A 16,384-nucleotide genomic window follows, 5' to 3' on the forward strand; every position below is an offset into this window, starting at 1 on the left:
GTCTCCCTCTGGCTTCATCACGCTGGGCAGGGCACACTAGCCTTGATACCCTGGTTGCGTGTGAGGCCCATCTCCACAACGCTGGCTGTTTACTGGGGTCCAGAGAATCAGTGGAGTGGGGGGAACCCCAAGTGCTTAGCAGCTACTCATCTGCCACTGGCAGGTCGCTCTGGGGGTGCTGGCCTTCACCTACACATACCAGTTGGACTACTTTCCTTTTCTGGTGAGAAAATCAAAAGGATTCAGAAAGGAAGATTCGAATATATGTAGTGGAGGAAAAAAAGGAGTTAGACAGGTAAGCATGAGAGCTGGGGTTTCAACCTTGGGCCCACAGACCTTTGGAGAGGTCTATGTATGGACGTTAGGGTTGCAGACCTCTTGAATGTGCAAGGCAGAGTGTTGTGAGTGTGGTGCACATGGCTTTAAACATTTTTTTGACAGGTGTCATAGCTCATACCTGTAATCCCAGTACTTTGGGAGGCCTGGACAAGGGGATCACTTGAGTCCAGGAGTTCAAGACTAGCCTGGGAAACATAGAGAGACCTGGTCTCTACAAAAAATTAAAAAATAGCCAGGCATGATGGGATGTACCTGTAGTCCTAGCTATTCAGGAAGCTGAGGTGGGACGATTGCAGGGCCCAGGAGTTCGAGGCTGCAGTGAGCTATGATTGTGCCACTGCATTCCAGCCTGGCTAACAGAGTAAGACCTTGTCTCAAAAAAAAAAAAAATTTTTTTTTTCCCTCCAGGGGAGAAGTTTCCTGAAGTTACCATAATCTCTAAGGGGTCCTTGACTCAGGAAGGTTAAGAGGTCTGTGAATGGATAGACAGTCTTGATCAACACCCAATGAAAAGGACAATGACCAGCTGGTTTGTGTTTAGAGAAGGCAATCCAAAGGCTGAGGGGACAGGGAGCACATTTCATGAGAGGGACATGTAGAGAGAAATAGGGCCGTTCAGCTGGAGGTGTGATGGGACATAGGGGTAGGACAAAAATATGGTCATCATATTTCTGCAGGGCAGGGCGGCAGGACTATTGGTGCTCTGGCCACATTCCCCCTATATTAGAGGTTCCTGAACATGCTGATGGTTTCCTATGACAACTTCCTGCAACTCTGGCTGAGGGCTTTCTCTGGCTGCTGAAGCTCACTGATGCATAGGGCAGGTTGAAATTCTGGGAGAATTTATACCCCTGAGAGCAGCCCTCAACCCATGATGGTTGGAAATTGGTGGGTAAAGTCAGCTTCCTCACCCCTTGGGTGGGATAACTCTAGGGATGTTTTCTCTATCAGCGTTGAATGATAGAACTATAATGTGAGCCATCTATATACTTTTAAAGTAAAAAGAAACAGGTGAAATTAATTTTAACACTATATTTTAACCCAGTATATCCAAAATATTATCATTTCAATACATAATCAATATAAAAATCATTAGTGAGATATCTCACACCTTTTTTTTTTTTTTAAACCAAGTCTTCAAAATCCAGTATGTATTCTGCACTTACATCTCAATCTGGACTAGCTATATTTCAAGTGCTTGATACCCCCACGTAGCTAGCGGCTGGTGCATTGGCCAGCACAGTTCTGTATCATCTCCCAAGGGTTTCCCAGAGGGATTAAGCTACAATTGCCCACAGTGGTGACCTTCTCATAAACACGCCCCATGTTGGCTTCCTTTGCTACCCTGTCTTAGTTTCTTTCCCCTCCCTAACAAAATCAGTGTCTCCTTTTGGGAAATCCTTCCTGAGACAGGCAGTCATGAGACCAAGGGTGCTCCTGAGGGTAGTGCTAGCACCTATGGGTGAAAGTACCAGGAGAGTTTGTTGGGGGAGCACCAGAGCTATTCATTCATCCATCCATCCATCCACCCATCCACCCATCCATTTGCTCATTCAATCAAAATGTGTTGAACTCTTGCTATGTGCCATGTACTATGTTGGGCATGGTCCCAAAGGGGAACAGGTACAAAGTTCCCCATCACAAGGGCTGTCCAGGCAGATGCAGAATGACTGCTTGATGGGGCAGCTCCACAAGGACTTCAAGAATTAGACTAAGATTTTGATCAGATGCTGTTTGGCATCCTTTCCTGGCTATCAACACCGCCTTCCACGATTCCTCTGTGCCTCAGTGAAGCATCTCACGTTGCTAATTGCCTGTATCCCATGGCATGCTGCTCCCTAAAGCTGCAAATCAAGGTTTTTGTGACATTTCTTCGCTAGCAGTGACTTGTGATTAGGTTGTTGTTCCTAAAAAAGGTCCATCCCTCATCATCTTTGCAAATTCCCCTTGATTTTCTTGTTTGGCAAATTGCAGTTCTCCAGATAAAGACTGGTTTGGAGTCTACTCACTTTCCCCTTCATTACAAAGCCAGAAAACACACCTAAGACTTCTGTAGCTGGGACTTCAGAGGCCATCTGGGTCAATGCCTTTGTTTCAGAGATTGGGAAACTGAGGGCTGCAAAGGGGAAATTGCTTGCCCAAAGTCACGTGGTAAAACAATAGCACTGCTGAGATGGAAAGGAAGTGCCTGGGGTCTCTGTTCAGTAATCCCTCTTCCCATCTCTTGGCCTCAAACTGTCCTAGCCCCTGGCCCATGGGGCTGGCCCACCCAGGCCAATGCTGCACCGTATACTCACATCACTGGCTGGGCGGTGAAACCTGCTCCAGAAAGGAGCTACTTCTTCTCATGATGGGAGAGAATGTTTTTGGTCCCAAATTGCCCTGAGGTTTTTGGAGATAGCTATATAGAGGTCAGGACAAGGCAGAATTCCTCCTTTGATTGATATGGAACTCTAAATGGGCCTCCTGGCCTCTCTGCGCACTAATTCACACTTCTTCAAAGTGAAAATGGTGACTATGATAACTATGTTACGTCAGTTTGCTCTAGTGACAAAGGACAAATCAATCCTTGTCCCAGCCCACAAGGTCTGGTGAACATGAAGACCTCCTCCTCTCACTCCAAACTGTCCCTTGGTCCTAGCACTCAAGCCTCTGCAGCTTTTTCTCAGTCCCTCAAACATGCTGTGCTTTTCTTGACCACTGGGCCTTTGTCTATGTTGTTTCCTTTGCCAACAATGCCAATTGCACCACCTTCTCTGTAACGATGCACCTACCTAGCCCTCGCACTCTTTAGGTCTTAACTCAAGAGTGAGCTCCTCAGAGAAGTCTTTGGACCCAGGCTGAGCCCAGGCTCCCTGTTATATCACCACACATCTCCCTTTGCAGCATCTGCCTCTGTGTTTCGTTACACTGTTGCTGGTGTGATTACCTGACTCTTGTCTGCCTCACGTACAAGACAATAAGCTCCATGAGGATAGGTGGCCATTGTATTCCTGACTCTAAGCAGAGAGCCCAGGAGATAGTAGCTGCACAGCAAACATTTTACTGAGATTTAAATGTTGAAAGTCTTTTTGAAATAGAATTGTTCATCTAATCCTTCTAGCTGCCTAGAAAGAGAGGTATTATTTTCACAACTTGTGGCAGAGACAATATGGCTCACCATATATTCCTTTTGTTGTCTTATATTTCTTGGCTCCCTTGAAGGTAGGCAGCCCTGAGTGACTAGTTCTGGCTAATAATATGTGAGTGGGAGTCACGTGTGTCACTTCCACATAGTTAGAAGTCCACTCTAATGTCATTCTTCCCTTGCCATTTGAATATGGAGGCCTTACATTCCGGTTGTTGCAGCTGCGAGACAGTGTAGACTCTGGCAGCCTGTGTGGTTATGTAGAGCAGAGCCCCTCACAGGCTCACTTTGGATATTTACCATGAGGAAGTAATCAATGTTTGTGGTATAAAGGAATTGATTTTGAGCTTGTTTGTTATGTAGCATAGCTTAGTTTATCCTGACTAATACACCCCCATTTGCAGGTAAGAAAACTGAGCCCCAGAGAGGAGACGTGGCATGCTCAAAGTCACATGAAGTTATGGTCAGAACTGAGATTCTGTTCCCGTTGGTCTCATGGGGTGGTGAGGGCATAGGGAACAGTCCATCGAACACAGGCCAGGCTAACTGAAGTCTTATTAAAAGAAGCAAAGTGCATCTAGGCAGAATAAATTGCTTGAGCAAAGGCAAGAAGATATCAGAAAACTTGACATAGCAGGGACAATAATTACAAATGAGTATTTTTAATTTCTACTCTGATTCTATGGGGAGGAATTCTGGCCAGGTAAGCTTCTGGGCATTACCTTACAGAATCTACGTAATGTATGAAATGGAGACAATGCACTAAAAGTGTCAGAAGATTGAGTTGATCTACCCAATGAATAACATAGAAAGGGGGTGAGCAATAGAAAAGCCTCATCATCCAAAATGGGGAGTGGCTGAGGGAGTGAGGGAGTTTTGGGTAAATGCTGTTTATGTGATATTGAGCAGCAATGATGGGGAAGTTTTAAAGATGTTTGTTGTGGTGTATACAGAATGTATTTCTCCCTTTGAAATTTCTTTGAGAAATTGAGTAAAGATTTGGAATATTTTAAATTACTTTTTTGGTTGCTGGACTGTTTCTTTGAATACAACATTGGGTTAAGACTGGACCACATGGACCACGTGCACATTTGGGTTACATGGTGTTTGGCATTAGTCTTGTGAGAAGTCAGTGTTGGGATTGTTAGGGATGATCAGGGTGGAGAATGTCAATATGTGAGGCTGTAGAGGAGGATGAGAGTCCTCAGAATGGTGCTGGGTCTATTTGCGTTTCCTAGGTCACCCACACCTGGTGCTTTGTTTCTCACCTTGTGAATGTGTGGGGAGTAACAGTAATGATAATCGCCCATATTTATCATGTACTTACTATGTGCCTGGCAGATTTCTGAAAGCTTTACCTACGTGATCTCAGTAATCCTCACACCCACACAATGGAGTAGGTATTATCAATTATCGTCTCCATTTTATAGATAAAGGAGCTGAGGCATGGAGAGATTCAGTGATTTGCCAAAGTTAACTCCACTTGAAATTGGTGGAGGCTGTATTTGAATCTAGACTGTCTGACTCAATAATTATCATAAGGATCAAAGCCATAGAAGGGAAGAATGACTTTGGAAATCTCTGCAAGATTTTTCTTATCCTTTTTTTTATCTCTCTTGCCCTTCTCCCTCTCTTTTGTGAGAGATTTACCATAGCATTATGTGAATTTATTGGATTTATAATATGGTTTACAGAGGCAACAGTTTTAGTTAAAGAAAATCGGTTTCCTTTTCAAAATGTCATGATTCTCATTTTCTCTCAGCATCTTGGGCTCTTTCAAGCTCCCCTCAGCTCCTAAGTCATTCAGAAGCATGCTCCACAATTAGAATGCTAGAAACCCTCCCAAGCCAATTTGAGTTTTGTTATTTGTTCAAAAGGACACTTAAAAATAAACCCAGGAGTTGATTGTGAAAGGAGAGGAATGAGTGAGAGCTACAGGGGATGGAAAAAGAAGCCAATGTGAGGCAGCTGGGCATCCCCAGGGCTGAGGGGCACCATTTCTCCATCCATAAACTGCCCACTCATCTGTTTACCTACCTTCCAAAGGTACAGACATCCTCATCCATCCCTCTATCCATCCATCCGTCCAACCATCCACCCAAATCCTTGTATATCCTCCTCCCCTCCCTCTCTTCCTTTTCCTCATTGATTCAATAACTTATTCATTGGATGATTGATTGAGCCACTCTTTTAATAAACAGCTGTTGAGTGCACACTCTGTTCCAGGCACTGCGCTAGAGGCTGAGGATACAAAAATGAGTAAGTCATAGTTCTTGCCTGTAAAGGGCCTCTCATTGAGCAGAGAAGACAGAGGTGAAAGCTGACACATCACAGTAGGATGCTACAAGTGCTATGAGAATTCTGAGAACCAAGAAACAAGGGAAGCCCCAGGAAAGGGTGATTGTAAAATGTAAAATGGGGCTCCAGCTTAGGGTGTTGGTTCTTTCTCTAGCATCTCAATGGAGTGATGCCCATACTATTTCCCAGGAATCAGCCTAGAATGGCCAATTTATTATAATCTATTAAACATCTTCTGTATACCTAGACTTGTCCCAGGGAAGAGAGTTTACAAACACCTATATCCAATATTACCAACAACTCTAAAGAAGTGAGTTTCACAGAAATTAAATATTTCCCCCCAAGATCACACAGATAATGAAAAGCAAAACAGGAACAGGGAAAGTGGAGGGGGAGGGTTGGAAATTGGCATAAGTTTTTCCCCTGACACGGGTTAGGTTCTGAGAGAACTGACCTGGAGCAGGTGGGGACAAAGGAAGCTCAGTCAGATGGGATAAGCGCAGGTGTCCGAAGTGTATCGATCAGCTCTTGCTGCATAACAAACCACCCCGAAATTCTCACTCACATAACAGGGTTACTGGATGTTGAGTGATCTAGGTTGGGCTTTAAACTATGGATCTGACTGGGCTAAGCGCCTCCATGTGGATCTTCTCAGATCTGCTCCATGTGTATTCATTCTGGGTCCCAGGCTGGAGGAGCAGTTGCTTTCTAGGGCATGCTCTTCTCCTGGTAGATCACCAGGGGGCAAGAATGTAAGCTCAACTATACATGCACATTTCAAGCCTCTTCTTGCATTATGTCTGCTAACATCCCATTGGACAAAGCAAGTCATGTGGCTAAGCCTGAAGTCAAGGAGCAGGAAAATATGCTCCACCTATCGTGAAGTCAAAGAAAATCATATGACCAAGCCCAACATCAGTGAGAGATATATCCTTCTGAAGGAGGGGGAGGTAAAGAGAGAATATTCTTGAACTATTATCTAAAATATCCACAATAGGTAGCTGCAATTCTTAGCCAAAGTCCACACAAAAGCTGAGGGTGAGGTGGGACAGAGAATAAAGCAGTTGTCCCAGCAGTAGGTGTCTGGCAGGAGCCCTGACAGGTGACTGACATCAGGAAAGTCAGGCCCCAGGAGTTAGGCCTAGACCACTAGGTATATGAGTTCAGGGCTCAGCCCTGTCCCATAAAGAACAGGGGTCCAGGCACAGAAAGGGACTGAGTTTCCTCGCAAAGGCAGGTAGGGACTGAGGTAGAAAGTGAAAAGTTGGCCTTTGCTCTGCTGGATGTATCTAGAGGTCATACCTTGGGAGGGGTCCAGCTCTCAGAGCTCAGGCCTGGGGTCAGGACCAGACTGGAGCTGCCTGCCATGGCTGATGCTTTTGGCGGGGCCTGGCTTTAGGACTGGGGTGTGGATGGGCTCATAAAGAGCTAGGCCTCTAGCCAGAAGCAGGCTGGAGGGACAAGCTGTGTGAATATGGAGGTCTTATGTTCCAGGTGGACCACTCGAGACACAGCTAGAGCCAGGAGTGGTGAAGACTCCGGAAGAGAAGGCAGAGGCTGGATCCTGAAGGGCTCAAAATGTCATTCTCAGGAGTGTGTACTTTCTCCAGTGGTCACCAGATGCCTGCTGAGGATCTGAAGCTAGGAAGAGACGTGATTGGAGGTGTGCTTTAGGCCCTTGCTGTGGTCCACAGTTAGCAGCATCAGCATCACCTGGTTACTTGTTAGAAATGCAGCATCTCAGGCCATACCCCAGATGTACCGAATCAGACCTTGTAGTTTAAAGAGATCCTCAGGTGTCTCCTATATACACTTACCCCTTTTAGCCAAACTGAGAGGTGTAAGGGCAAAATCCTCCAGACTGCCAAGTCTGCCCAAGATTTCTGACCCTGACTGCAAGGAGTGAAGGTCCAACTATAAAATTGGGGGGAAGAGTCCCCTCAAGCCCATCCTCACTTCCGACACCAACTGAAAGTTTAGGAGGCTTCCCCAAACCATCATAAGTTGCAATAATTCTTTAGAAGGACTCACAGAACTCACTGAAAGCCATTATACTCATGGGTATGGTTTGTTACAGGGAAAGGGCACGTTAAAATCAGCCAAAGGAAGAGATGCATAGGACAGAGTCTGGGAGGGTTTGAAATGCAAAGCTTATGTTGTCCTCAGAACACATTACCTTCCCAGCATTGGGGTGTGACAATATGCATGGAATATTGCCAACCCAGGAAGTTCACCTGCCCTTTGGTGTCCAGAGTTTTTATTGAGGCTTCATTATTTAGGCATGGTTGGTTGGTTGCACACAAGGATGAACTCAATCTCCAGCACCCCCTTGCTAGAGGGGCGTGTGGCAAGTCAGTTTGTTAGCAGATTCTATCAGGTGTGGTCAGAGGGGCCACCATGAGTAACAAAATCACTCTTGTCACTCAGGAAATTTCAGGGATTTGGAGGGTACATCCCAGGATCCAGGAACAAAGATCAGACCTCACTTTGGGAAAGGCCAAATTCTTTTTTTGTTGAGACAGTGTCACTCTGTTGCCCCAGGTAGAGTGCAGTAGTGGCATCATCGTAGCTCACTGCAACCTCAAACTCCTGGGGCTTAAGTGATCCTTCTGCCTCAGCCACCCAAGTAGTTGGGACTACAGGTGTGCGCCGCCACACCTGGCTATTTTTTTTTTTTATTTTTGGTAGAGATGGGGTCTCGCTCTTGCTTAGCCTGATCTTGAACTCCTGACCTAATGTGACCTTCCTGCCTTGGCTTCCCAGAGTGCTAGGATTACAGGCATGAGCCACTGGGCCCGGCCAGGCCAAATTCTTTTTTCTTTTCTTTTCTTTCTCTCTCTCTCTCTCTTTTTTTTTTTTTTTTACAGTAGAAATGGCCATTATTGGTTGCTACACGAAACATAAGAGGAGGGGATAGGACAGCTCCCGCTCCTCGGGTGGCATCCGTAGTCTCTGCTGCCGCCCTCGGCAGGCCAAATTCTTTGCTACACAACATTGAAGTCTGAGATGTGTTGCTTTAGGAAGGGGGTGGAATCTTGTTGCTTTCATCCTCAGACACCTCTTCCCCTTAGTAAGTTCAGAATAGAATGTCACATTAATATCCTCTCCGTCTATGATTATTGAATTTCTTCCCCCACCCCTATTTCTCTCTCTCCAAAACAGGGTTCCTAGCCTTTTTCTTTTACATGAACCCCATGTAGTCATCAGTCTGGTCAGGGCTCTGGACTTCTGCTCAGTATGAAGTCTTCGAATGCACAACAAATACATAAGATTCCAGAGGAAACTGATTATATTGAAATATAGTTACCTAAATGTTAAGAAGACAAAGTTGTGATGTGTAAACGTGTGCTTGTTTATTAACACTTTAAGTATCAAGCTAGCAGAAAGCTTAATAGTTACTGTGATTTTGAAGTAGTGTTGAATATAAACATTTGAAAGTATCTGATTTATGTAGGAACTATTAGGTAATATGAAAATGTCCCTGGATTTTATTGGTGAAAGTCTCACATCCTGCTACAGCTACTGTGGTTTATTGCTGTGCTCATCATGGAAGAAAATGCTAAATTTCAGTCAGAGCTCAGTGCAAAAAAAAGGAGGTAACTTTTTTCTGCCCAAGTTCATAGATCACTCAGTTCTATCCATAGACCTGTGCACCCCAGGTTAAGAAACCCTGCTTCGAAGTGTGGCATGACATGTGCTTATTTTTCATTGCATACTGGATGAAAATTCAATTTATTGTGAGAAAAATTCGAGAAGTTTGAAAGAGCTGTTGAGATAATTGGAGACACCCTAGGGTTGCACAAAACTTGAACTAAAACTTGGTACCCTGGTGTCTGGTGGATTTATGGATACGTGTGAGTAGGGATATTGACGACCTATAATCCCCTCATCTGAAGAATTTACATTATGTGACATGGTTCAGACGTGGGCTTGGCTTTTCCAATTATCAAACATGGCATTTAAATGTATTCAACCCAAAAGCACTGGCCTAATGCCAGGGTGAGGATGGAAGAAAAAGAAATGAAAATTAAGAAAAGCTGAAAGAAAACCAACTGTGCACAGCCTTTGGGAAATCCATTTGCAGCCACCAAAAGTTGGCGAGTCCATCTGGATGAAGCGAACATTTTCACACTATTCAGGGCAGAAAAAAATGGATGAGACCCAAGAGTGAGACTAATGCTTGAACAAAAGGCATTTCTAGCATGACCCACAAAGATTTTGATTATGTTCATCATTTTTTTGAATAATTGTCACTGGCACTGTAAAACCTTCCACTCACAGAAGGGTTTTCCTCTCTGTTCTTTTTTAAGGGCTATGAAGGCAGACATTGCTTGTTGGGTGCATGCCAAGGCTGTCAGAGCAGAGTGTTCCCTGGGAAGGCAGAGGCTGGGAAACCTTTCATGTTTCTCTGTAGGTCCCAGGTGACAGACAAGCTCTTGGCATGGGTCCCCTTGGGGGGTCAGATCCAGTTGGGATGAAAGCCTAGTGGTGGGATTCAGGACCACTCTTATCCTGATTCATTTTAAGTGTCAGAAGTTTGACAAGGCAAAGGTAAATGCTTCAAAGTCTGCCTGACAGCAGCAAACTAACATCTGAGTCAGAGGAACCTTGCTGAAAACCCAAGGAGTAGAAGCTGGGAGCCCTCTGGGACATCCAGCAGATGTGCACTGCCCTGGTGTAGGGCCGAGCCCACCACAAAGAGCCCCAGGAAGAGATATTATGTGCATTGGATGGAGCACTAAAGGAGCATGTTCCCCTTCAAAGGATGGGTTGTACCTTAAACACTTCATGTCCAAGATGGAACTCAGATTCCCTCCCTCTAACCTAGTCTACTCCAAGGGAGTAGTGAAGCCAGAATCTTCCCTGTGATCCCCACTCAATCCCATATCCATTCCATCAGCAAATCCTACAAGTTATGTCTCCTAACTGTCTTTGAAAGCTGTCTGCTTCTCTCCATGTCCACTGCCATCGCCCCCATCCCAGTCACCATCTTTGTCCAAGCGTCAAGGACTAGACAACTGCAATAGGCTCCTCACCAATCTCCGCGTCTCACGCTGATCCGTTTATCAGATTTTCCTGTGAACCTTTTATAAGCAAAGGAGAGAAAATGCATTTGTTGAATATCCATTATATTTTAGTTCTTTAATTCATTCACTCACTTGATAAATATTTATTGGGTACAAGCTGTGTTTAGGCCTGGCAAACTGGGACATGTGGTTACCCTATCACTGGTGGCATTGAGCATTAGCCTGGAACCGTCTCAAAGTTCAGTGTCTCTGTTCTCAGTAAATGATGATCATTGGGTTTTTTTCTCTTTTCTATTAAGACAGAAAACCTATATCAAAGCTTGGCCAGAGGCCGGGTGCAGTGGCTCACGCCTGTAATTCTAGCTCTCTGGGAGGCCGAGGCGGGCGGATTGTTTGAGCTCAGGAGTTCAAAACCAGCCTGAGCAAGAGTGAGACCCCGTCTCTACTAAAAATAGAAAGAAATTATCTGGACAACTAAAAATATATATGTAAAAAAAAATTAGCCAGGCATGGTGGCGCATGCCTGTAGTCCCAGCTACTCGGGAGGCTGAGGCAGAAGGATTGCTTGAGCCCAGGAGTTTGAGGTTGCTGTGAGCTAGGATGATGCCACGGCACTCTAGCCCGGGCAACAGAGTGAGACTCTGTCTCAAAAAAAAAAAAAAAAAAAAAGCTTGCGGCTCGTGCCTGCAATCCCAGTGCTTTGGGAGGCTAAGGTGGGAGGATTGCTTGAGGCCATGAGTTTAAGACCAACATGGGCAATGGCAAGCCCCTATCTGCACAAAAAAGAAAAAGAAAATTATCTGGGTGTGGTGGCACCCAGCTAAGTAGCTGTGGTGCTACCCACCCAGTAGCTGTCGTAGTCCCAGCTACTCAGGAGGCTGAGGAGGGAGGATCGCTTGAGCCCAGGATTCAAGGCTGCAGTGAGCTGTGATTGCACCACTGCACTCCAGCCTGGGTGACAGAGTGAGACCAGAGCTTGTCTTAAAAACAAAACAAACAAACAAAAACAACAACAAAAAAACCTTAGCCATTTTATTTCTTCATGTGTTAATGAAAAATTTCAAACAGAAAGAGGAGTTTGGAAAGTAAGAAAACCTAGATCCTACCATCCGAAATAAACATATGGGAACAATTTAATCATATTTGCTTTAAATCTTTCTTAGCAAGTTAAGTAAAATGCTACCTGTACTGCTGAGGTCCCTTTGCATCCCATTCTCCCATTCTTCCAGGCAGCCAGTCCCCTGCTCATGTTTTAGCATCTAAAATACATATGCATATATTTATAATCTCCCTCTCTCTTTGAATTTGTGAATTTAAAAAATTAACATAACTGACATCATGCTGTAAATGTTCTGAAACTTGTGTTTTAAAATTCAAACATTATGCTTTAGAAATTTCTCTATGCTGGTAATATGGACGAGGTCCGTTCATTTTAACTGCTGTGTAATATTCCAGCTCATGAATGCATCACAGTTTGCCTCTGTGTTTCCCTGTTGAGGGTTATTTAGTTTGTTGATATTTTTTTTGGATGACAAATAAAGCTGCCATAAATATTTTTATACCTCTCTCCTTGAGCACACATATGGGATATTTATATATCTTCAGTCTTTACCAGGTACTAACAAATGGCTTTTCAAAGAGGCTCTCTTGTGATGTGGTAGGAAAGTTCTAGAATTGGTAGCCAATTCTGATACCAACTCACAATGTGACCTTGAGCTTCCCTTTCCCCAGCCTCCGTTTCCCCACCTTTAAGATGAATGTCTGGGCCAGCAAATCTCTACAGTTCCTTCCTCCTGAGCTAGTGAAAGAAATGTTTTGTAGAAAGATCTTCCCTCCTGGGAATAAAAGAAATAACCCAGAGGTGGGCTTGCTGTAACCCCCAAAGAAGGTTTATTGCAGAAGGCAATTGAGAATTTTTTTTTTTTTTTTTGCATTTACTTGACTCAGGTAGAGACAATGGCTTTCCCAAGACTACAGAGCTAGGAAATATCAGAACTGAGACTTGAACCCTGGTCTGAGGATTCCAGAGCCTGAGTTCTATCCACCATACAAGCTGCTTCTGCTTTGCCGCAGGAAAATTCTTTTCCAACACCCTGTCTGGGTCACTGCAATGGCATTACCCTTAGGGGTCTCAATGGGCAAATGCCATGATGCCAAGGGGCCCTGCTCTGTGCAGAGAATGAAGCCCACACTCTGCCCCAGAAATGCAGAGCCAAGCCTCCTGGATGTGAGAGGGGCTAGAAAGAGCCCCGCTTTGGAGGGAAGATAAGCAATGAATGGGACTGAATCAGAGGCTGAGGACATCACAAAGGATGAACTCGGAAAGCATTTATCCTCCAACCACAGCTAATGAACCAGTGAGGAAATGGCACCAATAAGAAGCAAATTAAACATCAGCTCTAGTTAATTCGTAAGCACAGCTGCCTGCCTTCCTGCGTTCAATTTCAGACTCACATTATGAATTGCCTCCCTGGAGAAACTAACCCCCTCCCCACCAACAAAAAGGCCTTGAGCCAATAAACCAACTTTTAATGGAGTAGCATCTTTCGATCAAAGGACAGCAACCTATCTCTGTGTCTTAGCTCTGTGGTGACACAAACTCTCTGAGCTGCCCAATCTCACTCAAGGTTAGTAATTAAGGTATAATTGAAATGAAATTAATTGCAATAAATGTGTAATTAGCACAGCTATTGATTAAGGGCATTTGAAACGTGGTCTGTGCATGAGACATTGATTGCCATGCTTTCTTTGATAAATGTAATTGCAATGATGTCTTTTGTTGCTCTAGAAGGTCTTTTTTTGGTGTAATCAATTTCCACAAGAAGGACTGGCCTGGAGGCCGTCAGACTTCCTGAAAATCAGAGCTATAATACAGAGAATATTCCAGGCCCTAGTTGTGTTGGGCACAAGCTGTTTTTGCCCACATTTCCTGTAGGATTTGTTTCACAGTGGCCCCCCTAGCCCGTATGACATCTTAGTGCCAATGAGAAAAAGGTATTCCTTCTTTTGGGCAGAACCAGCCCTTGCCAGGTTGTACAGCTTGGCGAGTGGAGCATTAGCTGGATTTCAACCCTCATGATTCAACTCAGCTGGGCACCTTCGTGTAGTGAACAACTTTTACAACCATATGTAGCAGACTTGGTATCCTTTTCCATGTGGAAGGAGGTGATATAAAGGCAAAGCCAGACCTTAATGGTTTGGACCTTGTCTCAGGAGCAAAGCCCATAGATCCTGGATGGCACACATTCCCTGCTTTCCCCAGCTACTTGATTGGTTGGATGCTATGCAGAAATTGCCATTTGGAATTCTGGGACTTCAGCAGTAACCATGAAGGAGGTACAGTGGGCCTGGGCTTGGTGTGCCTGGTGGGGTGGGGTAAAATCTGGCTGCAGGACTGGGCAGTAGGGGGGGTGGTAGTGGGCATGGGCCATCCGTGGTCCTAACCACACTATCAGAGGGGGCACAATGACCTCACATAAGTCAGGCTGCTGTTTGCATGCAGAGGTCAGACATGGCAGGTGGGCAGTACCTGCCAGAGAAGCTGAGTGGAGCAGGGCTGAGTCCCTGGGGTCCCATACTGAGTCTGGGGGTGTGGGTAGTGGAGACCAGCTCTGAGGCAGTGGGGAAGTGGGGAAGGTGTAGTATTCCAGGGCAGCATGATCTACCCAAGCTCTTACTCAGAGCAGGGTCGAGTCCCAGGCTCGGTGACAAGGGGCAGAGGGTGATGTTTGATGCTCAGTGACAGGCATTCCTCAGCTTTCCAGGTCTGAGGAGGAATGGCTGGTCCCGAGTGACCCTGTGGTCTTCCCTGTGTGTGTGTCTACAATTTATACTGAGGAGTTTTCTCATTCACTCAACCATTTAGTTTTTGCATTCATTCCTCAGGAAATATTTAGTGGTACCTTCTCTGTGCAGCTGCGATGGTAGCCGCTAGTGGTAAGCGGTAAGCCCGCCCCTGCTCTAACAGAGTTCAGGGTCAAATGGGACAGACAGGCTTTGAATAATCACATGGACTATAGATCCCCTGAGTCAACGGTGGGGCCAGTGCTCTGAAGGTGTGCTGAGTGCCTTCTGTTTGTCTCTCCGGATCCATGCTCCACTCTTCCCCACCCTCCTCTGTGCTCTGGAGCTGCTCGCTACAGACTGCACCAAGTGGCTAGTCTGTCCTCTGCCTTCAAGTTGGACTGGGACAACAGGGGCTGGCAGGAGAAAATGCAAGGGAGGTTGTCCCTACTGAAGGCGTCAGTTCATCCTGCAAAATTCAGCCTAGATATTGGCCGCCTCCTCCAGGAAAGCCCCTTCCTTCCTGGCCTTGGCTCCATGGCCAGCAGCAAAGCTGAGCCCCAACAGAGGAGGGAGCAGAACCATGCTGGGCCCTCCAAGGTCCACACAAGGAGCCATTTCTTCATCCTCATCAGCAGATTTAGAACAAAGTTTGTGCCTCACACATGCCATGGTTGTCATGGTTACTGTAAAGGCGTTCTAAATGTAGATGATTATATAATCAGCTGGAATGACTCTTCTGGGGAAAAAAAAGTTTAGACCCTCCTCTTACAATGAATGACTCAATTACCCAATGGGTGTGGTGACTCTGCCTGGGTTCACTGCGAAATGATGCCTTTGGGCTTCAGGCAGGAGTCAGACTTGCCTCCAGAGCTCCCCATGCCACCATCCCAGACAAAGCTCATGTTCTGAAAATGGGAAAACTGAGTCCCAGACAGGGGCAGTGACTTTCCCTGAGTTCTACGGAGAGCTAGAGCCTGAACCAGGAGTAGCTACAGGTCACCAGGGCAGAATGTCACAGGGGAAGGAGCCCTGAACTTAACACGAGACAGACTTGAATAGGCACCTTCTCTTTTGGAGTCTCATTTTAAAAAAAAATCTGTAATATTACTTGTACTAGTCAGTGTAATTAATGCTGGTTGCTTTTCAACAATAAAAGGGTTGCTTCTTGCTCAAGACACAGTGCAACCGGGCATTTGATGGATGACCTTCCATGTGGTGACTCAGGACCCAGGCTCCTTGCATCTCTTGCCTCTACTGTCTCTGAGGATCTTGAAATTGTTTGGTGGATCATCTTGCATTTGAAGAGCAGATGATGAAGGGCCTCCATCTGCTAGGTGGGTACATGTGATGACAAGGGTGGTGGATCCATAGGAGAGAACATGGAGAAAAAACTGTCCTCTAGACAGAAATAGATGTTTGCATTGCTACATTTTGGGGTCTATTTATTACTTCAGCCAAAGCTAGCCTACTTTAACTAATATAAGGGCAGAAGGTCCCTGAAACAGGGCAAGGAGTTGGTCCAGCTCTATTAAAGTCTTCCACTTCTGCATGGCTCTGCTGCCAGCTGCTGTGTTGGAACTCACATTTTAGGGAGACCACCACAAGATATAAGGAAAATAGAAACTTTGAAATCATGCAGTCCTGAATTTTATTTTTGTCCCCACTTCTTCTTGTTAGCCATGGGGTCTTAGGCAAATCATTTTTCTTCTCAGAGCCTCTGTTTCTTTATTACAAATGGGGATAATTAATAAAACTGTGAAGATTAAGTGGACTATACATGTAAAGACTCTAGAACAATATTTTTCCA

This window comes from Propithecus coquereli, unplaced genomic scaffold (genome assembly GCF_000956105.1).
Source record: "Propithecus coquereli isolate 6110/MARCELLA unplaced genomic scaffold, Pcoq_1.0 Scaffold35, whole genome shotgun sequence".
Taxonomy (NCBI): Eukaryota; Metazoa; Chordata; class Mammalia; order Primates; family Indriidae; genus Propithecus; species Propithecus coquereli.